Raw genomic sequence first — 27,028 nt, 5'->3', positions numbered from 1 at the left:
GTCAGGGAGAGCTACTTTAGGTTCTGGTCCGGCTTGCTCCAGAGGATGCAAAACCTTGGACCTAACGTCCGCCAGCCCCATGGACAAACTCTGCAACTGCCGAGCTAGACCGGCTACTGGATCCATGGTAGCTGGAGAAAAACTAAGTGGGTCGGTGAAAATGTCACACTGTCACAGAATACTGGAGGTAGGGGGCCTAAGCTGACCCTAAGCTGGGGCCCTGACTAATCCCTCATCCTGGAGGTACTGTTAAAGGTACAGAGGTCCAGGCCGCCAGCGTAACCCCTACCTCCTGAGGATCCCTGCACCACAGTAATCTAGTCCTGAGAAGGACCCCGATCACAACAATTGGGAACCAGCAATAATATGCCCACACACAGTATTTAGACGAACGAGACAGTACAAGGGAAAAACCAAAACCACCTTGCATACAACTTCAACACAACTACAACAGAGGGAACACCAACGGGAGAGGAGATAAATGATAAAGCGAGGAAAGGGAAATAAAACTTCCAAATACACTTATCTCAGCAACTCCAAACACCACGATCCGCTCTGTAAGTCTGAATGAAAAGCTTTCACCGACACCTCACAAACAGACCTGCAGGAATATAAAGGAGTCTCACTAACGAAGCATTGATTGCAGCTGGGCGAGGCTGGACCTCAGCTAGCCCAGAGAGAGAGAGAATTAACTCCTTCACTGCCGAGAAAACACAAAGCACCAACAAGTCAGCTGCGAGAAGTCAGGCTGTGTACTCGTGACGATCTTCGTGGCAACACACCCGTGACAGAACCACTCTTTTATTGAGGGTGTCTTGATAATTGCCAATAATTTCCATCTATTGTCTACTCCATTTGCACAACAGCATGTCAAATTGATTGTCAATCAGTGTTGCTTCCTAAGTGGACAGTTTGATTTCACAGAAGTTTGATTTACTTGGAGTTATATTTTGTTAAGTGTTCCCTTTATTTTTTTGAGCAGTGTATATATATATATAGTTAGTCCATGTCCATAGAAACGTGATATGAGGTATATGGATGTTTTGTGGTTTAATTGCACTGCTAATTGACTGGCCATTTATGATCTGAAGGGTTATTGTTTGTTTGACAAGGACATCATATGTGTTTCTTTTGGACTTTGTTAGGGTTTTTCTGGCCAGATTGTTGAACAGTATTGATGATCGATCCCTCAGCCCACTAGTATCTATATTTTATATATATATATACATGTTCATTACATATTATCTGATTGAGGATGCCTGATCAGTTAGAGTATTGGTAAGGCCACATAGGGGTAGTCAACGAGGAGTGGGGGCGCCATACCGTTTCAAGTTAGTGTGCCAACCTCCACTGTCAGGAAGGGAATTGTAAAAGGTAAAACTAGTCCCTATATCCCCTCATTTCTGCTCTTTTTTTTAAATCCCTGTTTTTCTGTGCAAATGTATGTGCATTTATGTTTTTATGTAATGGGTTTTTAAAAGAAATAATGAAAGGGAGAATTTTTAAGGTGTCTTTTTTTGCTATGGTTTACATGTATAAGAGCCCCATAGGTTGATGGCTTTGTTTGTTGATTGAGGGGGCTATTTGGGGGCTCATATTGCATGTAGGGGGCTCTGTGGGGACTCATACTGTAGATAGGGTGGTGTGAGCATACTTAATTCTGCTCAATATTAAGTGATACAATTAATATAAAAAATAATTCTAATCAATATGTTAATATTAATATTGATCAGAATTACCAAAGTTAATTTCAGCATAATGGTTCGGCGTCCACAACAGTCACGGTCTCTCATGTGGCCCCTCATGAAAATTATTCTCCCACCCCTGCTCTATTATGTATATCGCTATGTTATGTATAGTGCTGTATGTAAGAGATAAATTTGCGTGCCGCTATCTCTGCCGTTTTCCATCCACAGATCTGCACCAGAGCACCTGCGTTTTACTCACATGACCTATCACATGATCTATCAAAGGGGATCATGTGGCATGTCACGTGATACATCAGGTACCTGGGGGAACCCACACCTTTTAAACTGCCTGGACCCTGGCTACTCCTAATCCACCCCTGCAGGTAATACAGTGATCACCAGTGACATTATACACAGGAGCTCTGTATATAGTATATAGTGTACAGGTAATACAGAGATCACCAGTGACTTTATACACAGGAGCCCTGTCAGGGCCGGCTCCAGGTTTTTCTGGGCCCCGGGCGAAAGAGTCTCAGTGGGCCCCTTTAACACATACCACGATTCATGATGCACAGATACCGCAGAGAAATATATATATGCAGTACAATGCAAAGATTTCACTTCTTACATTCCATGAGCGATATCTATTGTAAATTCCATAATAGCTCAGAAACCAGCAAATTGCTCCACACAGTATACTGGCCCCCATATAACGCTCCATACAGAATACTGACCCCCATAAAACGCTCTGTACAAGATACTGGCCCTCATATAACGCTCCATACAGAATACTGGCCCCCATAAAACGCTCCGTACAGGATACTGGTCCCCATATAATGCTCCATGCAGGTTGTTCCCCCCACATAATGCCCTATGCAGACTGTCCCCCCCTTATAATTCCCCATGCAGGATGTCACCCCCCATATAATGCCCCATGCAGGATGTCACCCCCCCATATAATGCCCCATGTGGGATGTCACTTCCCCCATATATTGCCCCATGCGGGATGTCACTCCCCTCATATAATGCGCCATGCAGGATATCACTTCTCCCCCCCATATAATGCCCCATGCAGGATGTCACCCCACATATACTGTCCCATGCAGGATGTCACCCCCCTCCCCATATAATGTCCCATGCAGGATGTGACCCCCTCATATAATGCTCCATGTAGGATGTCACCCCCCATATAATGCCCCACGCAGGATGTCACCCCCCCATATAATGCCCCATGCAGGATGTCACCCCCTCATATAATGCTCCATGCCTCCATATATTAAAAAAAAAAAAAATACTCACCTCACTCCTCCTCACCTGCTGCCACTGTTCAGGTCCTGACTCCAGCGTTGCCGGCGTCTTCCCGCTCTGCGCTGCCTGTGAAGGCTCAGGAGAGGGCGTGGTGGAAAGACGTCACCGCACCCTCTGACCTGAGACGTCACAGGGAATGCACAGCAGGAAGACAGCGGATCTGCAGTGGCACGGGGAGAGGTAAGTATCCGGCTGCCGGGGCCCTGAGCAAGCGGGGGAGAAGGGCAGGTGCTGGCACCGCTCTCCTCCGCCCATAGCCCGGCGGGGTGCCTGACCGCGAGTGGGCCCTCCTCCTGCTCAGGGCCCCGGCACTTGCCTGGGTGCACCGGGTGCTGACGCCGGCCCTGAGCCCTGTATATAGTATATAGTGTAAGTGTACAGGTAACACACTGACTCACCAGTGACGTCTCTAGTTGAAGTCCTTCATCTTCGCTTCTCTTCTTCATCCAGCACAGACCGCCATCACTTCTTCCAGCCAGGACTCGTCTCTGCAGAAAATAACAGTTATCTAGAGAACATTCCTCAATTTTTCCCTAACTTGTACACTACGCCAGATGAAGAAAAAGGCGACATAGTGCCGGCCTGCATCGTAACAGGACCCCCCTCACTGAAAACCGTATCCTCAAAAATAAAATACATCACAGCCGTAATAATGTTTCACATCCTGGCCCTTCCTGTAATGACGTGTCTCATTCCTGGCCCCCATTGTGTCTCATTCCTGGCCCCCATTGTGTCTCATTCCTGGCCCCCATTGTGTCTCATTTCTGGCCCCATATGTTTTCCCATCCAGGCCCCATGTGTCTCCATGCTGCCCCCAGGCTGCATATGATGTCCCATCCCGGCCCCAGGCCATATATGTTCTCCCATCCTGCCCCCAGGCCCCATATGATCTCCCATCCTGGCCCCATACAAAAAAACAAAAAAAATTTCTCCTTACCTGGCGGTACAGCGGCGTCCTCTTCCTCATCCATTTGAGGCGCGGACACGCTGGCGCATGGCAGTGACGTCGTTGCCGGCGATGTGCGTGCCGATGTCAGCTGCTAGCCTCTGATTGGCTGGAGGCTGTTAACTGTTGCTATCAGGGCCGACTCCAGATTTTCGTGAGCCTCAGGCGAAAGAGTCTCAGTGGGCCCCTTTAACACATACCACGATTCATGATGCACGGATAAAAAATATAGATGCAGTACAATGCGAAAGATTTCACTGACTAGTTGAAGTCCTTCATCCAGCACAGACTGCCATCACTTCTTCCAGCCAGGACTCTTCTCTGCATAAAATATCACAGTTATCTAAAGCACATTCCCCAACTTCTACACTACGCAGCTGAATACAGACATGCACCCACCATTAATATATAAGTAGCTATTATGTAACCCACCATTCCAAATATAAATTGTAATCCACCACTTTGCCCCCACTGACTGTAAATAGCCACTTTCCCCACCTAATAAATATATCAATTAATTAGAACCTGTACTCTTTCCCCCAATTCATTACTAGTCACACTCTGTCACCCTCAATGCCCCCTCTCCCAATTAATTATATTTACATGCCCCTCTCCGCCCCAATTCATTTTTTCATGTCCTCTCTCTCCTACCCCCACTGCATCATCATTTATTCTCCCCCACCCTCAATTCATTATAATTTGCTCTCCCCACCCCCACGCTCAATTCATCATTATTTGAGCTACCCCACCCTCAATTCATTATTTGCTAGCCCCATCCCCACTCCCAATTCATAATTTGCTCTCCCTACCCCCATTCTTTATTTGCTCCCCCACTCCTAATTCATCATTAGCTCTCCCCACTCCCAGTTCATCATATGCTCTGCCCACTCCCCAGTCCATCATATGCTCTGCCCACTCCCCAGTCCATCATATGCTCTACCCACTCCCCAGTCCATCATGTGCTCTCCCCACCCCCCACTCCCAGTTCATCATATGCTCTGCCCACTCCCCAGTCCCAGTTCATCATATGCTCTGCCCACTCCCCAGTCCCAGTTCATCATATGCTCTGCCCACTCCCCAGTCCCAGTTCATCATATGCTCTGCCCACTCCCCAGTCCCAGTCCATCATATGCTCTCCCTACCCCCCAGTCCCAGTCCATCATATGCTCTCAGCACCAGCACGTGATAACCCGGGGCCCGGTGACCAGAAGCACAAGAGGGGGGCCCCGGCCCCTGCTCTTTACAGCTGTTCACCTGGCCCCATTCAGCAGTAAGGGCAGTAATGACCTGATGGCGCCCCTGCCGCAAATAACAATGGCAAGAAAGATGCTTCAGGAGAAACTGCGCCAGCATTTTCCTGAAATATTTAACTTGACGCTGGTGTCTAAAAAATGCCATGTGTTCATACTCTTAAGACTATAAATAACACCTACTAAATTAGTTGTTATGAAAAGTATTCAAACTCATTGCAAATTAGGTTTATTAGTAAAATTTACAAACTTTCTGCTGTTTACAAGATTTTTGATCGCTTGTTACAGCATTTTTTGTGATATTGCAGCAGCCAAACAATATAATTTTGTCGTTTTTAAAAAAATTTCTGTTTACAATGTTTGCAAATCTGGCTAATAATTTTCATATTTTGATAGATTGGGCTTTTCTGAACACGGCGATGCCACATATGCTTATTTCTTTTACTTTTTTTATTATCTTTATTTTTAACTTTCATGTTTTGTTTTTTTTCATATATTTTAAATAATTTTTTTTTTCTGACAGAGCCACTTTAAAGCATACATGTCAAACTCTGGCCCATGGAGAAAATCTGGCCCGCAGGGTGGTTTTATTTGGCCCGCGACACCAGAACAGCCACCCCTATGTGGGGCCATTATTCTGTATGGAGGATTATGTGGGGCCATTATTCATAGTTTTTACATCGTTATGTAGCACCCTGAGGATTCGGCTGCTACAGGGGTATTGCACCTCAAGCCAGAGGTGTGATATTCCACTCCCGGGTAAGGATGGAGTGTGGAACTGAGCTCAGTAGGCTGCATACACTACATACATCCCATTTCCGGGGGACAGATCAACGGTACTCCCACCAGTTTATGTGCAGGTACGATAGTGTCTGTCCCTGGCTGGAGTGGGAGGGGGGTGGAACATCCCAGTAGTGTAGGGGCAGATAGGGGGAGCAGTCTGGGTAATGCTAGGAGCTCATTGGGTGCTGGTCACCTGAGCTCACACATAGAGGGAGTATATAAGGTGGGAACCATCTTAGATCAGGGTCAGACAGGCAGACAGCTACTACTCAGTCTGTTATAGAGGGTCACGCAGTCCTGAAAGAAGAGAGAGAGGAGTCAGAAGGACCCAGAGGGGAAGAAGAGGGAACCCCAAGAGCCCAAATACAAGCAACAGGGTGAAGGGTTGGCACAAGGGTACCGGATCCCAAGCTGGTGGAGGGCACTAATCCTCAGCCAGAGACCGGAGGTTGTGGGCAGGATCTGCCACGACCCCCCACTAAATCCACCAGGAAGGCAGACCAAGTATAGGGTCAGGGAACCCAGAAGAGGTGTACCCACCAAGAGACCCGAGGGAGCCGGACATAGGTGGATCCCTGGTGGGGAAGGCCAGAGAAAAGGAACGTCAGAAAGGGAGCTCAGGATCACGCTCCAGAACTACCTGGGGGTTGGCCGAGTCCAGGACCTGGTGGACGCAGCACGGCTCGGGCTGTCACTCAAGGCCGGAGTGACCAGAACAACAGCAGTAAGTAAACACCCTGAACTGCACAGCCCGACTCTGAGTCTTAATACCATCCTCACTGCACCACCACAACCACCACCCTCTACAACTGACCCCCTGAGGCTATACCCCTCCCATTGGGGGTTATACTATCAGAAGCTGCACACACACCATCAGCCTCAGCGGACCCTGCTGCAGCGGAGGCCGTATTGACCGCAAATCAACGGGTGGCGTAGTCGACACTAAAGAACATCCAGCAACATCTGTAGGACTGCCACACACTGAGCTTGACACCCTGGGCACGGACCGGGTCACCGCCACTCGGAGACTACAACCCCCATCTGATCCGGCTCCGGGTATCCCCCAAACAACACTGGCCCAGGGGGCGCGTCAACTTTGGCGTAGTCGGCAGGATTTCGTGCCCGCAACCACCGGGTACTGCGTGCCTGAAGAAAAGTTCAAATTTACCTCAAGAAGAAGTCTCCCGCCGGTTCCAGAGGGTCCCCGCCATGGGACGCCATCACGGATCGTTTCCCGCCGGTTGCCCGCCATCTGCAGCTTTTTCCCGTCATCCGCGGAGTTTCCCGCCACTGGGAGACGATTCCCGCCATTTCCAGAAGATTTCCCGCCTTGGAAGAGCGGACGCCATTATGGGCGTGCCAGAGGGTGGCAAGAGGTCACCTCCCATCGTGGGCCAGGTCAAGGAATGGCGCCAAAAGCGGAAACCGCCCCCACCAACGGAGACTGTGATGCTGGAGATGTCCATCAGCGTGAGAGAACTGCCCCTGGAACTGACAATCACAAAGTTGCCCCGGGACCACCTTCAATGTGGGCGGAGACAGAAGAAAAGAACGAAGATGGGTGCAGCCTGGAGGAGTCTGGAGAGAGCGCACCCGGAGACAAGAGGTCTGGAGAGGACTCCGGAGAAGTCGTACCCGGAGATGGAGAGAGAGACAGGCAGCACCGACCCAGTGGTCAGGAGCCTGCTGCAAGCAACAACCCCACTAGGCTTAGTGGAAATCCTGGCACAGCTCCCCCGAGACCGGGGGTGTGCACAGACCGCGCTGGAGGGCCTCGCACGGAGGATGGCCCAGGTGCAGCAAGACACGCTGACGGAGTGGAGCCGTGAGATGGCCCAGCAGACCGGAACCCGTCAGCGGAGCACGCCACCCGAAACGAGGAGACAGACCGCCTCTGAGGATGGTGCAGGAGGAGTGAAGGCCGGAGACGGCGCCGAGGAGGGAGCTGAACGGACGGAGGCAGGTAAAGGGGACGTCTCTACCCCGAGCCGAGAAACCGTGTACCTGTCCAAGCTCCCCGTCGCAGAGCCCGAAATTCCCCCTGCCGTGCCCGTCGCTGCATCGTCACCGTGCCGGACTAGGCCTCAAGCAGAAGCCGCGACCCCTGTGACGTCACACGCCTCGACCCTGAGCGCGACCAAACAGGAAATACCATCGGCCTGGTCGCAAGGCCTAGTACCTCCGGGCGCCGCAATTCCAACAGCGCCCCCTACCTCCGCGGAGCCACCGGCCTGGTCGCAGGGCCGAGTAACCCCGGGCGCCGCCGTCCTTACGGTGCCCTTTTCCTTTAGGGTGCCCCAAGCCTGGACGCAAGGCCTGGTCAACCCGGGCGCCGCTACCATCAGCGCGCCCTCAACATCTCGAGTGCCGCACCTGGGCGAAGATCTATTTGCCCAGCACACGTGCCCGGATGGGCAGCCCTTTGTATGGCCCCAGGAGTACTACCAACTGGAACTCCAAAGAGCAAGGCCCCTGTGCGAGCCCCTGATTCCGGTTCCGAAGCCCGTCAGGAGAACCCCGCTCCCGCTAGAAGAAGCGCAATTCGAGTGGGACCCCACCGGAGGAGATCTCATGGGGTTCACTCAAGAAACGTGGGCAGCTGCAGCAGAGCGAGTGGAGTGCTGCCGCCAGCAGTTGGCAGACTTCGAGCGAGAACGGAGAGAGAGGCGGGTCCGAGAGCAGCGGCTGCAAGAACAGAGCGCAGGGCAGAAGAGCCGGACCAGGAGGAACCCCCGTGCAGCTCATGGTCCCCGTACCACCGGGACTGTGATTAAATTCAACCTGCAGCATGGGTGGGGCTTCATAAGAGACCATCATACCCCCGGCGACGTCTTTGTAACCCGCAGAGACGTAGAAAGCCATCTGCCGGAGGGACACAGAGGTCGTGACCTGTACGTAGGGGACGAGGTCACGTTCACCTGGCACAAGTGTGCCAAAGGACCCTACGCCCTCCATGTGCATCGCCTGATGGAGGAGGAGCTGCGGTGTGAGGAGGAGCAAGAGGACCCGGACGGGTCTGAAGATAAAGAAGGAGCAGGAGGACGCCGTCGTTAAAGTACGGTAAAGAGACTGTAAATAGTTACCTGTCGGGGTACAGTGAACTGTTGCTGCTTTAAATATGTCCCCGTTGGGACCAGTGAACTGTTCCAGTGTGTCCCATCTCCCCACAGGCTGAAGACTGTGAGCAGCCATCCCTTATTCCCCACTGGCCGAGGACTGAGAGCGGCCATACCTTCCCTTGTATATAGTTGCGCTTTCTAAGGCGCCCCCTACCGGTTTTATAGGAAACTGTTGTTTTTCTTGAAGAGACTGTCGTACTTTACCCGGTCACAAGTTGCACCGTGGCCGGAGGAACAAGAATGTTATTTATGAAAAGTTTATGCTGATATATATATTGTTTTATATGTTTATGTTTTATGAAAAAAAATTTGTATGTTTTGGATGTTTATTCTCTTACAGCCCGAGGACGTGCTGTGATTTACCAGGGGGGAATGTAGCACCCTGAGGATTCGGCTGCTACAGGGGTATTGCACCTCAAGCCAGAGGTGTGATATTCCACTCCCGGGTAAGGATGGAGTGTGGAACTGAGCTCAGTAGGCTGCATACACTACATGCAACCCATTTCCGGGGGACAGATCAACGGTACTCCCACCAGTTTATGTGCAGGTAAGATAGTGTCTGTCCCTGGCTGGAGTGGGAGGGGGGTGGAACATCCCAGTAGTGTAGGGGCAGATAGGGGGAGCAGTCTGGGTAATGCTAGGAGCTCATTGGGTGCTGGTCACCTGAGCTCACACATAGAGGGAGTATATAAGGTGGGAACCATCTTAGATCAGGGTCAGACAGGCAGACAGCTACTAGTCAGTCTGTTGTAGAGGGTCAAGCAGTCCTGAAAGAAGAGAGAGAGGAGTCAGAAGGACCCAGAGGGGAAGAAGAGGGAACCCCAAGAGCCCAAATACAAGCAACAGGGTGAAGGGTTGGCACAAGGGTACCGGATCCCAAGCTGGTGGAGGGCACTAATCCTCAGCCAGAGACCGGAGGTTGTGGGCAGGATCTGCCAAGACCCCCCACTAAATCCACCAGGAAGGCAGACCAAGTATAGGGTCAGGGAACCCAGAAGAGGTGTACCCACCAAGAGACCCGAGGGAGCCGGACATAGGTGGATCCCTGGTGGGGAAGGCCAGAGAAAAGGAACGTCAGAAAGGGAGCTCAGGATCACGCTCCAGAACTACCTGGGGGTTGGCCGAGTCCAGGACCTGGTGGACGCAGCACGGCTCGGGCGGTCACTCAAGGCCGGAGTGACCAGAACAACAGCAGTAAGTAAACACCCTGAACTGCACAGCCCGACTCTGAGTCTTAATACCATCCTCACTGCACCACCACAACCACCACCCTCTACAACTGACACCCTGAGGCTATACCCCTCCCGTTGGGGGTTATACTATCAGAAGCTGCACACACACCATCAGCCTCAGCGGACCCTGCTGCAGCGGCGGCCGTATTGACCGCAAATCAACGGGTGGCGTAGTCGACACTAAAGAACATCCAGCAACATCTGTAGGACTGCCACACACTGAGCTTGACACCCTGGGCACGGACCGGGTCACCGCCACTCGGAGACTACAACCCCCATCTGATCCGGCTCCGGGTATCCCCCAAACAACACTGGCCCAGGGGGCGCGTCAGTTACATAGTTTATAAGGCCGAAAAAAGACAAGCGTCCATCCAGTTCAGCCTATTTCTTGTGCACTGCAGCTATTCCGCAGCGTTGATCCAGGGGAAGGCAACAAAAAACCATGCGGTATAGGCCAATTTACATCATTGAGGAAAAATTCACTTCCCGACACCAATCTGGCAGTCAGATTAAATCCCTGGATTAATTAACTAAGCATAAAATGTAATTTTATTGTTCTCAAGAAAAGCGTCCAGGCCTCTCTTGAACTCATTAAGTGAGTTGGACATCACCACTTCCTCTCCCAGAGAGTTCCAGAGTCTCACGGCTCTGACCGTAAAGAATCCCCTTCTATGCTGGTGCAGGAACCTCCTTTCCTCCAGACGCATAGTGTGCCCCCTCGTCTTTGTCACCATCCTTGGTATAAACAGGTCATGGGAGAGATCTCTGTATTGCCCCCTGATGTATTTATACATGTTTATGAGGTCTCCCCTAAGCCTTCTCTTTTCCAAAGTAAATAGGCCTAATTTTGACAACCTCTCTGGGTATTCTAGTCCCTCCATTCCCTTTATTACCTTAGTCGCCCTCCTTTGTACCCTCTCTAGCTCCAATATGTCTTTCCTGAGCACCGGAGCCCAGAACTGTGCACAATATTCTAAGTGCGGCCTTACCAGCACTTTATACAGAGGAAGAACAATGTTCTCATCATATGCCCCTATTCCTCTTCTGATGCATGCCATGACTCTATTTGCCTTTGCAGCTGCTGCCTGACACTGGGCACTCCAATTTAATTTGCTATTAACCAAGACGCCCAGGTCCTTCTCCATGTCAGATTTCCCCAACGGTTTCCCATTTAATATGTATGGGTGACTGCTGTTTTTCTTTCCCATGTGCATGACCTTACATTTATCGGCATTGAACCCCATTTGCCATTTTTTGGCCCAACTCCCCAATTTATCTAAATCCTCCTGTAGCTGTGCCCTATCCTCATCTGTATTAACTACTTTACAAAGTTTAGTATCATCTGCAAATATTGCTATTTTACTATGCAACCCTTCCACTAGATCATTAATAAATATATTAAATAATATAGGGCCCAAGACAGACCCTTGAGGCACCCCGCTAGTAACCCTGACACACCCTGAGCTTACTCCATTGATAACCACCCTCTGCTTTCTATCACTCAGCCAGCTATTTACCCACTTGCACACATTATCCCCCAGACCAAGCATTCTCATTTTATATACCAACATTTGTGTGGCACGGTATCAAACGCTTTGGAGAAGTCAAGGTATACAACATCCACTGACTCTCCCCGGTCCAGCTGTGAGCTCACCTCCTCGTAGAAGGCGATCAGGTTTGTTAGGCAGGAGCGATCCCTCATGAATCCATGTTGATATGGAGTTAGACAGTTATTATCATTAAGATATTCTACAATAGCATCTCTAAGAAATCCTTCAAACAATTTACCCACAACAGACGTTAAGCTGACTGGTCTATAGTTCCCAGGGTCACTTTTAGACCCCTTTTTGAATATTGGTACCACATTTGCTTGGCGCCAGTCTAGTGGGACAGTCCCTGTCCATAAAGAGTGCTTGAATATAAGATACAGCGGTCTGTCTATCACATTACTTAATTCTTTTAGTACCCGGGGGTGTATGCCATCTGGGCCTGGTGACTTGTCTATTTTGATATTATTTAGGCGTTTCTGAACTTCCTCCTGGGTTAGGTGGGTGATATTTAGCGGAGGGTTTACTTTATCACTCTGCATTTCCTCCGATAAATTGTTTTCTTTTGTGAAAACAGTGGAGAAGAAGCTATTGAGTAGGTTTGCTTTACCCTCATCGCCCTCCATGATTTTACCCAGGTTATTTTTCAATGGGCCAACTCCATCAGTTTTAATCCTTTTACTGTTTATATAGTTAAAGAACAGTTTGGGATTCGTTTTACTTTCCTTGGCAATTAGTCTCTCTGTCTCCTCTTTTGCTATTCTTATTTGTTTCTTACAGATTTTGTTTTTTTCCCTATAAGATATTAGCGCTTCCTCGCTGCCTTCTTGTTTAAGTTTACCGAAAGCCCTTTTTTTGTTTTTCATTGGCCTCTTGACTTCCTTATTCTGTATGGAGGACTATGTGGGGCATATTATACGGTATGGAGGAATATGTGGGGCCCATTATTCTGTATGGAGGACTATGTGGGGCCCATTATACTGTATGGAGGACTATGTGAGGCCCATTATTCTGTATGGAGGATTATGTGGGGCCATTATTCCGTATGGAGGACTATGTGGGCCCCATTATACTGTATGGAGGACTATGTGTGGCCCATTATTCTGTATGGAGGACTATGTGGGGCCCATTATTCTGTATGGAGGACTATGTGGGGCCATTATTCTGTAAGGAGGACTATGTGGGGCCATTATTCTGTATGGAGAACTATGTGGGACCCATTATTCTGTATGGAGGACTATGTGGGGCCATCATTCTGTATGGAGAACTATGTGGGGCCTTTATTCTGTATGGAGGACTATGTGGGGCCCATTATACTGTATGGAGGACTATGTGGGGCCCATTATACTGTATGGAGGGCTATGTGGGCCATAATTCTGCATGGAGGACTATGTGGGGCCCATTATTCTGTAAGGAGGACTATGTGGGGCCCATTATTCTGTATGGAGGACTATGTGGCGCCCATTACACTGTATGGAGGTCTATGTGGGGCCCATTACACTGTATGGAGGACTATGTGGGGCCCATTATACTGTATGGAGGACTATGTGGGGCCCATTATACTGTATGGAGGACTATGTGGGGCCATTATACTGTATGGAGGACTATGTGGGGCTCATTATTCTGTATGGAGGATATGTAGGCACATTATACTCTATGGAGAACTATGTGGGGCCCATTATTCCCCCAGCGGGCGATTTTCCTCTTATGGTTATGAATAATCGATGGGAGCCCACAATTTTTTAAAATTTAATTCTTGATTTTACACACAAAGTACACTGCGGGTACTGAATACAACTTCCATCATTGTCGCCTGATCACAGGGAGAGCAGACGACAATTATGTGAGCTGCATTCAGCACCTGGCGCCGGGGAACAGCGCAAACTGCAGTGTCCGGTAAGTGTCACACTGATGACACACGGATGTCATCAGTGTGCACGTGTGCGGGACATTTTGCGGCCTATACTGCGTTCACACGTACTGGAGACACGGACGTGGGAATGAGATCTTAGATGGTGTTAGGCGTTCCAGCTCCTCAACTAAGGATTATCTTGCTTGATAAAGCCCAGCTGCTTTTCCTGCGGTCTGACTGTGAGTTCTCCTTCCCGTACCCTTCCCTTTCTTTTATGTTTGGGGGATTGGGAGGTTTTTCGCTTAGCCCATTTATTTTTTTGCTTCTAGATATATATCCCTGTCTATCCTGTGTGAACGTGTTTAGTTTCTTACCCTGAGTTCTTCTGTCTCCCTGCCTTTCCCTTTTGCAGCATTTGTGTTGCGGCCTCCCATCGGGTTCCTTAGGAGGTACAAGAAACCCCTCAACAGCCTTTTAGGGAGCCAGGAAGTGTTTTTGAGTTATGTGGTTAATGATTTTTCTAGTCTGTACAGGGACCAGTTGGGTGCAGGTACAGCGTCTCTCTTTCCTTTTTTTCAACCGTTACCTGTGTTAGAGTGTGAACATGGTCATAACAATGCAGTTGAGCATTACCAAAGAAGAGTTCTTGTTTGTACGTGAAAGTGGTATATAGTAGTTATTGCTATGAAAATACTCGATAACGCCGCTCGCAGATGTACTTTACTTATGGACATATATATTATTATTACACCAAAAATTAATGACAACAGAAAGCCGCCTATGTTACAACACTGGCCTTGCCCTTAATAGGAACATGCTTACAGAATGGTGACATCAATTATAAGTCATGATTGCTTTGTCTAAAATGACTGAAATATCAGCCATGTATATGAACTCTGAATAACAGCTGTTATAGATGTCTGTATCAAGTCTCCTCTGATGCAAGGTTTAACTGAGCCAACCTCACAAGGACTAAAATTCAAGACACCAATGTATTTTTTTAGTTTTCTTTTATTACTTACATCCCTAAGACATCACAGAGTCAGAAGACATGGAAGACACCGGAGCTGCGGTGGAACAGGGAGAAGTAGTTATTGCAAGGGCTGGGACCCTAAGCAAGCGGGGGGGCCCACTCGGGGGTGCTGGCACTGGGCTCCCCCAACTCAAGGGCCCCATAGCGTGATAGAGTTCCCGGTGGCGAGTGGGCCCCCCGCTTTCTCAGGGCCCTGGCACTTGCCTGGGTGCGCGGGGTGGTGACCCGGCCCAGTGTCTCCAGTGATCTATATGCCCCAGCCCAGCGTCTCAAATGATGTACAGGTGCAGCTCACAAAATTAGAATATCATCAAAAATGTAATTTCTTTCAGTTCTTCAATACAAAAAGTGAAACTCATATTATATAGTCATTACAAACGGAGTGATCTATTTCAAGTGTCTATGTCTGTTAATGTTGATGATTATGGCTTACAGCCAATGAAAACACAAAAGTCATTATCTCAGTAAAATACAATAATTACCAAAGAACACCTGCAAAGGCTTCCTAAGCGTATAAAAAGGTCCCTTAGTCTGTTTCAGTAGGCTCCACAATCATGGGGAAGACTGCTGACTTGACAGATGTCCAGAAGGCAGTCATTGACACACTCCACAAGGTCTCAGAGTTCCAATATTCATTTGGAAATCAAGGCTCCAGAGTCTGGAGGAAGAGTGGAGAGGACACAATCTAAGCTGCTTGAGGTCTAGTGTGAAGTTTCCACAATCAGTGATGGTTTGGGGAGCCATGGCATCTGCTGGTGTAGGTCCACTGTGTTTTATCAAGACCAAAGTCAGCGCAGCCATCTACCAGGAAATTTTAGAGCACTTCATGCTTCCCTCTGCCGACAAGCTTTTTGGAGATGGAAATTTCATTCTCCAGCAGGACTTGGCGCCTGTCCACACTGCCAAAAGTACCAATACCTGGTTTACAAACAACAGCATCACTGTGCTTGATTGGCCAGCAAACTCGCCTGACCTTAACCCCATAGAGAATCTATGGGGTATTGTCAAGAGGAAGATGAGAGACACCAGATCCAACAATGCAGACGAGCTGAAGGCTGCTATCAAAGCAACCTGGGCTTCCATAACACCTCAGCAGTGCCACAGGCTGATCGCCTCCATGCCACGCCGCATTGATGCAGTAATTGATGCAGTAGGAGCCCCGACCAAGTATTGAGTGCATTTACTGAACATACATTTCAGTAGGTGAACATTTCGGATTTTAAAAACATTTTTCAAGCTGTTGTTATAAAGTATTCTAATTTACTGAGATAATGACTTTTGTGTTTTCATTGGCTGTAAGCCATAATCATCAACATTAACAGAAATAAACACTTGAAATAGATCACTCTGTTTGTAATGACTCCATATAATATATGAGTTTCACTTTTTATATTGAAGAACTGAAATAAATTAACTTTTTGATGATATTTTAATTTAGTGAGATGCACCTGTATATGCCCCAGCCCAGTGTCTCCAGTAATGTATATGCCCCAGCCCAGCGTCTCCAGTAATGTATATGCCCCAGCCCAGTGTCTCCAGTAATGTATATGCCCCAGCCCAGTGTCTCCAGTAAAGTATATGCCTCAGCCAAGTCTCTCCAGTGAAATATATGCTCTAACCCAGCATCTTTAGTGATATATATGCCTCAGTCAAGTCTCTCCAGTGATGTATATGCCTCAGCCCAGTGTCTCCAGTAATGTATATGCCTCAGCCCAGTGTCTCCAGTAATGGATATGCCCCAGCCCAGTGTCTCCAGTGAAATATATGCTCTAACCCAGCATCTTTAGTGATATATATGCCTCAGTCAAGTCTCTCCAGTAATGTATATGCCCCAGCCCAGTGTCTCCAGTAATGTATATGCCCCAGCCCAGTGTCTCCAGTAATGTATATGCACCAGCCCAGTGTCTCCAGTAATGTATATGCCCCAGCCCAGTGTCTCCAGTGATGTATATGCCCCAGCCCAGTGTCTCCAGTAATGTATATGCCCCAGCCTAGCATCTCCAGTAATGTATATGCCTCAGCCAAGTCTCTCCAGTGAAATATATGCTCTAACCCAGCATCTTTAGTGATATATATGCCTCAGTCAAGTCTCTCCAGTGATGTATATACCTCAGCCCAGTGTCTCCAGTGATATATATGCCTCAGCCCAGTATCTCCAGTAATGTATATGCCCCAGCCCAGTGTCTCCAGTGAAATATATGCTCTAACCCAGAATCTTTAGTGATATATATGCCTCAGTCAAGTCTCTCCAGTAATGTATATGCCCCAGCCCAGGGTCTCCAGTAATGTATATGCCCCAGCCCAGTGTCTCCAGTAATGTATATGCACCAGCCCAGTGTCTCCAGTAATGTATATGCCCCAGCCCAGTGTCTCCAGTGATGTATATGCCTCAGCCATGTCTCTCCAGTGAAATATATGCTCTAACCCAGCATCTTTACTGAGATATATGCCTCAGTCAAGTCTCTCCAGTAATGTATATTCCGCAGCCCAGGGTCTCCAGTAATGTATATGCCCCAGCCCAGTGTCTCCAGTAATGTATATGCACCAGCCCAGTGTCTCCAGTAATGTGTATGCCCCAGCCCAGTGTCTCCAGTAATGTATATGCCCCAGCCCAGTGTCTCCAGTGATGTATATGCCTCAGCCATGTCTCTCCAGTGAAATATATGCTCTAACCCAGCATCTTTACTGAGATATATGCCTCAGTCAAGTCTCTCCAGTAATGTATATGCCTCAGCCCAGTGTCTCCAGTGATGTATATGCCCCAGCCCAGTGTCTCCAGTAATGTATATGCCTCAGCCAAGTCTCTCCAGTGAAATATATGCTCTAACCCAGCATCTTTAGTGATATATATGCCTCAGTCAAGTCTCTCCAGTGATGTATATGCCTCAGCCCAGTGTCTCCAGTAATGAATATGCCCCAGCCCAGTGTCTCCAGTGAAATATATGCTCTAACCCAGCATCTTTAGTGATATATATGCCTCAGTCAAGTCTCTCCAGTAATGTATATGCCCCAGCCCAGTGTCTCCAGTAATGTATATGCCCCAGCCCAGTGTCTCCAGTAATGTATATGCCCCAGCCTAGCGTCTCCAGTAATGTATATGCCTCAGCCAAGTCTCTCCAGTGAAATATATGCTCTAACCCAGCATCTTTAGTGATATATATGCCTCAGTCAAGGCTCTCCAGTGATGTATATACCTCAGCCCAGTGTCTCCAGTGATATATATGCCTCAGCCCAGTGTCTCCAGTAATGTATATGCCCCAGCCCAGTGTCTCCAGTGAAATATATGCTCTAACCCAGCATCTTTAGTGATATATATGCCCCAGCCCAGTGTCTCCATTAATGTATATGCCCCAGCCCAGTGTCTCCAGTAATGTATATGCCCCAGCCCAGTGTCTCCAGTAATGTATATGCCCCAGCCCAGTGTCTCCAGTAATGTATATGCCCCAGCCCAGTGTCTCCAGTAATGTATATGCCCCAGCCCAGTGTCTCCAGTAATGTATATGCCCCAGCCCAGTGTCTCCAGTAATGTATACGCCCCAGCCCAGTGTCTCCAGTGATGTATATTCTCAGCCATGTCTCTCCAGTGAAATATATGCTCTAACCCAGCATCTTTATTGAGATATATGCCTCAGTCAAGTCTCTCCAGTAATGTATATGCCTCAGCCCAGTGTCTCCAGTGATGTATATGCCCCAGCCCAGTGTCTCCAGTAATGTATATGCCTCAGCCTAGTCTCTCCAGTGAAATATATGCTCTAACCCAGCATCTTTAGTGATATATATGCCTCAGTCAAGTCTCTCCAGTAATGTATATGCCCCAGCCCAGGGTCTCCAGTAATGTATATGCCCCAGCCCAGTGTCTCCAGTAATGTATATGCCCCAGCCCAGTGTCTCCAGTAATGTATATGCCCCAGCCATGTCTCTCCAGTGAAATATATGCTCTAACCCAGCATCTTTAGTGAGATATATGCCTCAGTCAAGTCTCTCCAGTAATGTATATGCCTCAGCCCAGTGTCTCCAGTGATGTATATGACTCACCCCCTGGGCCAGTGCTGTAGTGCGGCGCGCGTGCGCGCGGGGGATACCCGGAGCCGGATCCGATGGGGTAGTAGTCTTCGTGTGGCGGTGACCCGGTCCGCGCCCAGGGTGGTCAAACTAAGTGGCAGTTATTGGTATGATGGTATTAGTGTCCGACTACGCCACCCGTTGAATGCGGTTATGAAACCGCCGCTGCAGGGCAGACCGCTGAGGCCGGTGGTATAGGTGTGCAGCAATGTTGATATAACCCCCAATGGGAGAGGTATGGCCTCAGGGCAGCGGATGTGGATGATGTTGGGAGTGATGGTGTGGATGTCCCAGCACTAACGGTGCGACAAGGAAGCACGGAGACGCGAGGGTACAGTTCAGGGCCTTTACTGATGGTACAAGGCAAATTTCACCGGGAGTACTGGCTAGTAGTTGGGGCCTGGTTAGTCTGCGAGTAAGCCGGAGTTCCCCTGGCCAGGTGGAGTTGTAGACCTTCCCGTTAGTCTGTACCCTTCCTGGCTACCCTGCTTTCGGCGGTTACAAGTAGCCCACGTCCCTGGGTATACCGTGTGGTGCTCACCCGTATGGCTGGTGACCTGGGGCCTCCTGTTAGCCTCCGCTCCGGGATGGCGGTGCTGGTTCCTTCGTTGTGACTGAGCCTCCGGGCTTTTATGGCCAGAGGACCTGGAATCCCCTGCCGGATGGATTCTGCTGCTGGGTATATCTTAGTCCCCACAGCCTCGGACTCCTGTGTCCGGTTTTAGTACCTTCTCCCAGGGCGAGCTCTGCACAGCTCCAGCCCCTGGCACTTCTCCTTGGCTCCTACAGAGCTCCTGATGTCTATCTGTCCCTGTTTCTGTGTCCAGACCAGACTCCGTCTCTGTCTGGAACTCCTCTCTCTAACCCTGCCTCAGCCCCAGTTTATGTAGGGGAAGTTCTTCCCCTCCCAGGACTGGGCAGGAGGTGTGGCATGCTTAGGATTCCTGCCCAGGAGACCTCCCACCTGCTCACAGACGTAATACTGCTATTACTGTGGAAACCAGACCCCTGGGGTGCCACATTCCCCCCTAGTGATATTTAGTACTCCCGGACTAAACATATTTTTTTTTTTTTTTTTAAAAAACATAACAGAGTATAAACAATAACAATTAAATACATGAGATGGTCACGGCGTGTCCGTAACCAGGAAGCAATAAGGGTGTCCATTTCACCAAAGAACAGGGAGCCGTAACCAGGTAGGGGTCTGTCCTGCCCCGAGTCTTTAGCAGTCTTTAGTCCATTCCTGGGTTACGCTCCAAACATATTTACAACAGAGTTCCGGTTACTCACTGTCCATAACCTGTCAGTCCATATAAAGAAATCTGTAACTGAAAAACATAATTAGCAACGGCTACAACAAAACAGGTAAACATAAAATAGTTAAAGCAACTAGCCAACTTAGATTCTCCAACGTACGGGCATCTGGCCTCTGGTAACCCTAGTGGACCTACGGAGCTCACTAACTGGTCCTGCACTACAGGATGTAGGAGGTGTTATGGGCAGGGTGGGCAGCTTTCTGCGCACTCTTTGGCTCACTAGGGGCACGGCAGGCTCACTACTAGCAGAGGGTTGATCCTCCTGTACTGCTGGTGTGGACTCTTCTGCCTCTTGGGCCGGCTGCTCTTCCAGCTCTACTGGTTCCTCTGTAGGCACCTGCGGGGCTGGCTGGAGAAAGGTGAGGACGGGTACCACGACAGCACCGTTTACTTGTGTCCAAGACCGGGGGAAGTCTCCGAGTACAGTCCTGATCATTTCTTCCCTTTCCTCTGCGGGTCGAGGGTTTTCTTGATCTTCTTCTTCAGGGTTTTGCAGCTGCTCGGGACACTTCTTCAGGTGGTCTCTGGAGACAACGGTTGTGGTTTCTCCTCCATCCTTACTGATCACGCAAATCTTTGGGTTCTCATGGCTTGATGGCAGTACGGTGTACGGGTCCTTCTCCCACTGGTCGTCCAACTTGTGGAGCCGTCTTTTCCTCTTCAAGACCTGCTCTCCAGGTACCAGGGGAACAGCGGGAGCATACTGGTTATAAGCCTTCTCTTGCCTTTCTCTAGCTTGAGACAGACTTCGCTCGACGCTCTCCTGTACTTTCCGATACTGCTGCTGCCGTTCTGTATCCCAGTCTGCCTCTGGCGAGGTGTCCTCGGGCGTCAGGACTCCCATATCCAGGTCGATAGGCAGCTTACCAGGTCTAGCTCTCATTAGGTAAGCCGGGGTACAGTTGATAGAACCTACAGGGATGTGGTTGTATAGGTCCACCAGATCAGGCAGCTTCTCAGGCCACATACTGCGTTCTTCCAGGGGCAATGTTTTCAGGAGGTCTATCACCACCTGGTTCATCTTCTCGCAGAGTCCATTAGTTTGTGGGTGATAGGGCGTTGTTCTTATCTTCGTGCAGCCATACAGGTTGCAGAACTCCTGGAAGACTTCCGCTTCGAAGGCTGGCCCTTGGTCTGTCAGCACTTGGTCCGGGTACCCGTGTGGACGGCAGAAGTGCTGCTGGAAGGCTCTAGCTGCTGTTTGAGCCGTTAAGTCCTTGACCGGGACCACCACCAGGAACCGGGAGTAATGATCTACGATTGTGAGGGCGTAGACATACCCAGATCTGCTTGGAGCCAGTTTCACATGGTCCAGGGCTACCAGTTCCAGTGGCTGTCGGGTGATGATGGGCTGCAAGGGAATCTTCTGGCTGGCACGGTCCTTCCTTCTTAGGTGGCACGGTCCACAGTCTCTGCACCACCTCTCGATGGCTCCTCTCATGCCTACCCAGTAGAACCGTTCACGCAATAAGAACTCCAGCTTCTTCCACCCGAAATGTCCTGCTCCGTTGTGGTACGCCTCCAGAATCATAGCCGCGTCTCGTCTGGGGACCACTACCTGCCAGGTCAACTCATGTGTTCGAGAGTTAACCATTCTCCGGCACAACTTCTCCCTGTAGAGGAACAGCCTACTTTTCTCCTTCCACAGTTGCTTAGTCTCCTCTGGGGCGTCTGGGTCCAGACTGGCATCGGCTTGGGTCAGCATTTCCTTCACCAGACGGACTGCAGGATCACTGTCTTGCGACTCCGCCCAGTTGTAGTGGGGCAAGGGATTGAACGTCGCGGAGCGCCTGTCCTTCACACGGTGGGAATACAGGGTAATCCCATGACGGTGGAACGCAGGGAGCTCAACTTCTTCCAGATCTTCTGGATCTTCCCCTACGTCCGGTAAGTTCGGCATTCTAGACAGGGCATCCGCGTTGGCATTTGAGCGTCCTGCCCGGTATTTGATGGTGAATTCAAAGTTGGACAGGCGAGCCATCCATCTCTGTTCCAGAGCACCGAGCCTTGCAGTGTCCAGGTGTGTCAATGGGTTGTTATCCGTGTACACGATGAATTTGGAGGAGGCAAGGTAATGCTTGAAACGTTCGGTCACTGCCCACACTACTGCCAGGAACTCCAGCTTGAATGAGCTATAATTCTCAGGGTTCCTCTCCGTGGGCCGTAGCTTTCGGCTGGCGTAAGCGATTACCCGTTCTTTCCCTTGCTGGATCTGGGACAGTACGGCTCCTAGCCCGATGTTGCTTGCGTCCGTGTGGAGGATAAAGGGCTGGCTGTAGTCTGGATATGCCAGGATTTCATCCCCCGTGAGGGCCATTTTCAGCTGGCAGAAGGACTCCTCTTCCAGCTTTTCCCACCTAAAGGGCGGCTTCTGGTTTTTGGCTTTCCGAGATTGACCTATCAGGAGGTCCTGCATAGGGGCTGCCATTTTGGTGAAACCGGGAATGAATCTTCGGTAGTAGCCTACCAACCCGAGGAACTGCCGCACTTCCTTTATGCTGGAGGGTCTTGGCCAGTCCTTAATCACGGTGATCTTATCAGGGTCAGGAGCCACTCCGTCAGCACTCACCACGTGTCCCAGGTATTGCACCTTTGGTTTCAGGAGGTGACACTTGGAGGGTTTCACCTTTAGGCCGTAGTTTGCCAGAGCTTCGAACACTTCTGCCAGGTGTTTCAGGTGGTCCTCGTAGGTCTTGGAATAGACGATGACATCGTCCAGGTATAACAGGACCGTCTCGAAGTTCCGGTGTCCCAGACAGCATTCCATCAACCGTTGGAAGGTTCCTGGTGCGTTGCAGAGCCCGAACGGCATACAGTTAAATTCGCTGAGACCCATCGGGGTGGTGAATGCGGTCTTCTCCCGGTCTGCCTCTGCTACAGGAACCTGCCAGTACCCGCTAGTGAGATCCAAAGTAGAGAAGAAGTTAGCAGATTTTAATGCAGCTAAGGACTCTTCTATCCTTGGTAACGGGTACGCATCTTTGTGTGTGATACGGTTGACCTTCCTGTAGTCTACACACATTCTCATAGTGTTGTCCTTCTTTTTCACTAAGACTAGTGGAGCTGCCCAGGGGCTACAGCTGTCCCTGATTACCCCAGCCTCCTTCATGTCTCTAAGCATCCCCTTGGCGTGTTGGTAGTGTGCAGGGGGTACGGGTCGGTATCTCTCCTTTATGGGAGGATGGTCTCCCGTGGGGATGTGGTGTTCTACCCCCTTTACTCGCCCGAAGTCTAACGGGTGTTTACTAAACACTCTCTCGTACTCTTGAACCACCCGATAGACTCCTTGTTTCTGGTGTGAGGGAGTGGAGTCAGTACCCAGATGTAGTTGCTGACACCAGTCCTCCACTGGTTTCTTAGAGCCGTTACCTTCCTCTGGTTGAGATGGAGGCAAGGGTTCCACGGCCTGTACAGAATTCTGGTTTATGGTGAACAATTTAGCTAGCGTGGCATACCGGGGCAGGTGTACTTCTCTCTCACCGATATTTATGATGCGAACGGGCACCCTCCCATGGCGTACATCGACCACCCCCCGTGCTGTCAAAATGGTGGGCCTACTGTCTGAGTAGACGGGTTCTACCATTGCTTGGTAGTCTCTACCTCTTAGACCAATAGCTGCCCGGCACCAAATCATCATCTCACTTTTTGGGGGCATGGCAATAGGGAACGGGTCACACATTCTCACGCTACCTATCTCACCACCAGATAGTTCCACCTGTTGCCGCTTCATCAGTGCCCGGATCTCTTTTTGGAGCACACGCTGCTGGCCGGAACTGGCGTTCTTGGCAACCTGCTGTAAAATGAGAATCACCTCTGCAAGACAATTTTCAATTACATTGGTTCCCAGGGTGATTCTAGGGTGACTCTCATGACGGTCTATGTCCACTATAATCAGTCCTTGTGCCGTCAGTTCGACTTTACCGATTTTAATGGTCACCTCCTTGAATCCCACCTGCGGCACGGGCTGACCATTGCTGGCGATGATACTCAGGTCGTCGTCTGGGTAGCGGGTTATGTCCGAATCATTCCAGTACTGCTTGAAGAGCACGTACGGGATGGTGTTGACCTGTGACCCAGTGTCTAGTAGGGCACTCATAGGAATGCCATCCAGTACCACAGGCAAGATTGGACATCCCCCTACGTATTTATCACGCCAGTTTGATGGGCCTGATGGTCTTATGCCTGGGGGTTGGCCCTCTACCCCAGGTTGTGCCCGTTTAAATGACAGTACCTTGCCACATGTCCGGGTTGATTGCAGCGGCGGCAAATAGGTCGTCGTCCTCGTTGTATCGATCGCTGGGTCTTCCTCTGGCCGGTGGGGTCCTCCTTGGTCGGCGCCACGGGATGTCCTCCGGTCCGGATGCCAGCTCGATCTTCCCTGCAGTAGAAACCTGTAAAGACTGCACCGTTCGGGTTAGCGCGGCAACGCTTTTAGTTAGCTCTTGGACCTGATGGTGCAGGTCTGTAGCCGGGTCACTGTTTAAAGCCTGCGCATCAGCTCCCACAGGCCCTGCAGACAAGGGCGCCGTCTCCTGGTGATAAGTGATAGCAGGGCGCCTGTGGGTCACAGCGCCACCTGGTGCCGGTTCTCGGAGCACCCGGATGGCTCTGTCCTTGAACTGTGCAAAGTCCAGGTCAGGGTCCTGTAAGGCCATTGCCCGCAACTGGGTTCGGTGGGCATTGCACAGTAGACCCTCAATGAATTGTTCAGTCAACAGCTTATCTTCATTTCCCACGCTGTCAGGGTCTGCCTGCTTAATGGCTCTCAGGGCCTCTTGTAGGTTTAGAGCATAGTCTCTTATACTCTCATGTGCCCGTTGTTTGCACCCATAAAATCTTAGTTTTATTTCGGCTGAGGTGCGGGTGTCAAATGTGTCTTTCAGCCAGGTTAGTATGTCTCTGACAGTCCTCTTCCTCCCAGGTGGCCAGGACTTTACCTCCCTTTGGGCTGCCCCGATTAATTGGGCCACCAGGATGCTCACTTTTTGCGCCTCCGTGAGGGGATACACCTGGAAGAGGCTATCCAGCCTTTCTCTGAAGTCATTTAGGGTATGTGACTCCCCTGAGTACTGGGGTAGCCAGGCTGCCCCCGGGATATAGGGCATGGTGAAAGGCATGACCGCAGCAGCGGTGGCGCTGGAGGCGGCTGTGGCGGTGAAGCTCTCCTCCGTATCCGACATCCTCCTCCCCCCTAGTGGACCGTGGCCTACCTTGCGATGATCCTCTTCCGTAGGCCGCGGCTCCGCAGTGGATCGTCAGGGTTGAGGACCTTCCGTCGCGCTCCTGTGACGTCGGCGTCTGCTGGGCTCCTTCCAGGACCTTACGCAACGTCCGGACGTGAGGCGGGGCTTCAGTTCTCGCGGGCTTTCGGAGTCCACGCCCCTCTTCTTCCCGCGCGGCGCCCTCAAGATGGCGTCCAATGGCGGGAAAACTCCACGGATGGCGGGAAGAAGGCAGAAGATGGCGTCGGATGGCGGGAATCGGCTCCAGATGGCGGGAAACGACTCCGGACGGCGGGAAACTTCACCACAGGTAAGTATAAAAGTCTCTTTTTTCAGGCACGCAGTACCCGGTGGTTGCGGGCACGTAATCCTGCCGACTACGCCAAAGTTGACTCACCCCCTGGGTCAGTGCTGTAGTGCGGCGCGCGTGCGCGCGGGGGATACCCGGAGCCGAATCCGATGGGGGTAGTAGTCTTCGTGTGGCGGTGACCCGGTCCGCGCCCAGGGTGGTCAAACTAAGTGGCAGTTATTGGTATGATGGTATTAGTGTCCGACTACGCCACCCGTTGAATGCGGTTATGAAACCGCCGCTGCAAGGCAGACCGCTGAGGCCGGTGGTATAGGTGTGCAGCAATGTTGATATAACCCCCAACGGGAGAGGTATGGCCTCAGGGCAGCGGATGTGGATGATGTTGGGAGTGATGGTGTGGATGTCCCAGCACTAACGGTGCGACAAGGAAGCACGGAGACGCGAGGGTACAGTTCAGGGCCTTTACTGATGGTACAAGGCAAATTTCCCCGGGAGTACTGGCTAGTAGTTTGGGCCTGGTTAGTCTGCGAGTAAGCCGGAGTTCCCCTGGCCAGGTGGAGTTGTAGGCCTTCCCGTTAGTCTGTACCCTTCCTGGCTACCCTGCTTTCGGCGGTTACAAGTAGCCCACGTCCCTGGGTATACCGTGTGGTGCTCACCCGTATGGCTGGTGACCTGGGGCCTCCTGTTAGCCTCCGCTCCGGGATGGCGGTGCTGGTCCCTTCGTTGTGACTGAGCCTCCGGGCTTTTATGGCCAGAGGACCTGGAATCCCCTGCCGGATGGATTCTGCTGCTGGGTATATCTTAGTCCCCACAGCCTCGGACTCCTGTGTCCGGTTTTAGTACCTTCTCCCAGGGCGAGCTCTGCACAGCTCCAGCCCCTGGCGCTTCTCCTTGGCTCCTACAGAGCTCCTGATGTCTATCTTTCCCTGTTTCTGCGTGTCCAGACCAGACTCCGTCTCTGTCTGAAACTCCTCTCTCTAACCCTGCCTCAGCCCCAGTTTATGTAGGGGAAGTTCTTCCCCTCCCAGGATTGGGCAGGAGGTGTGGCATGCTTAGGATTCCTGCCCAGGAGACCTCCCACCTGCTCACAGACGTAATACTGCTATTACTGTGGAAACCAGACCCCTGGGGTGCCACATATATGCCCCAGCCCAGTCTCTCCAGTGATGTATATGCCTCAGTCAAGTCTCTCTAGTAATGTATATGCCCCAGCCCAGTGTCTCCAGTAATGTATATGCCCCAGCCCAGTGTCTCCAGTAATGTATATGCCCCACCCTAGTGTCTACAGTAATGTATATGCCTCAGCCCAGTGTCTCCAGTGATGTATATACCCCAGCCCAGTGTCTCCAGTGATGTATAT

Source organism: Phyllobates terribilis, unplaced genomic scaffold, assembly GCF_046119375.1.
Source record: "Phyllobates terribilis strain yellow unplaced genomic scaffold, ASM4611937v1 Scaffold_5__5_contigs__length_657084704, whole genome shotgun sequence".
NCBI lineage: Eukaryota > Metazoa > Chordata > Amphibia > Anura > Dendrobatidae > Phyllobates > Phyllobates terribilis.
Note: the sequence above shows the minus strand (reverse complement) of the source record.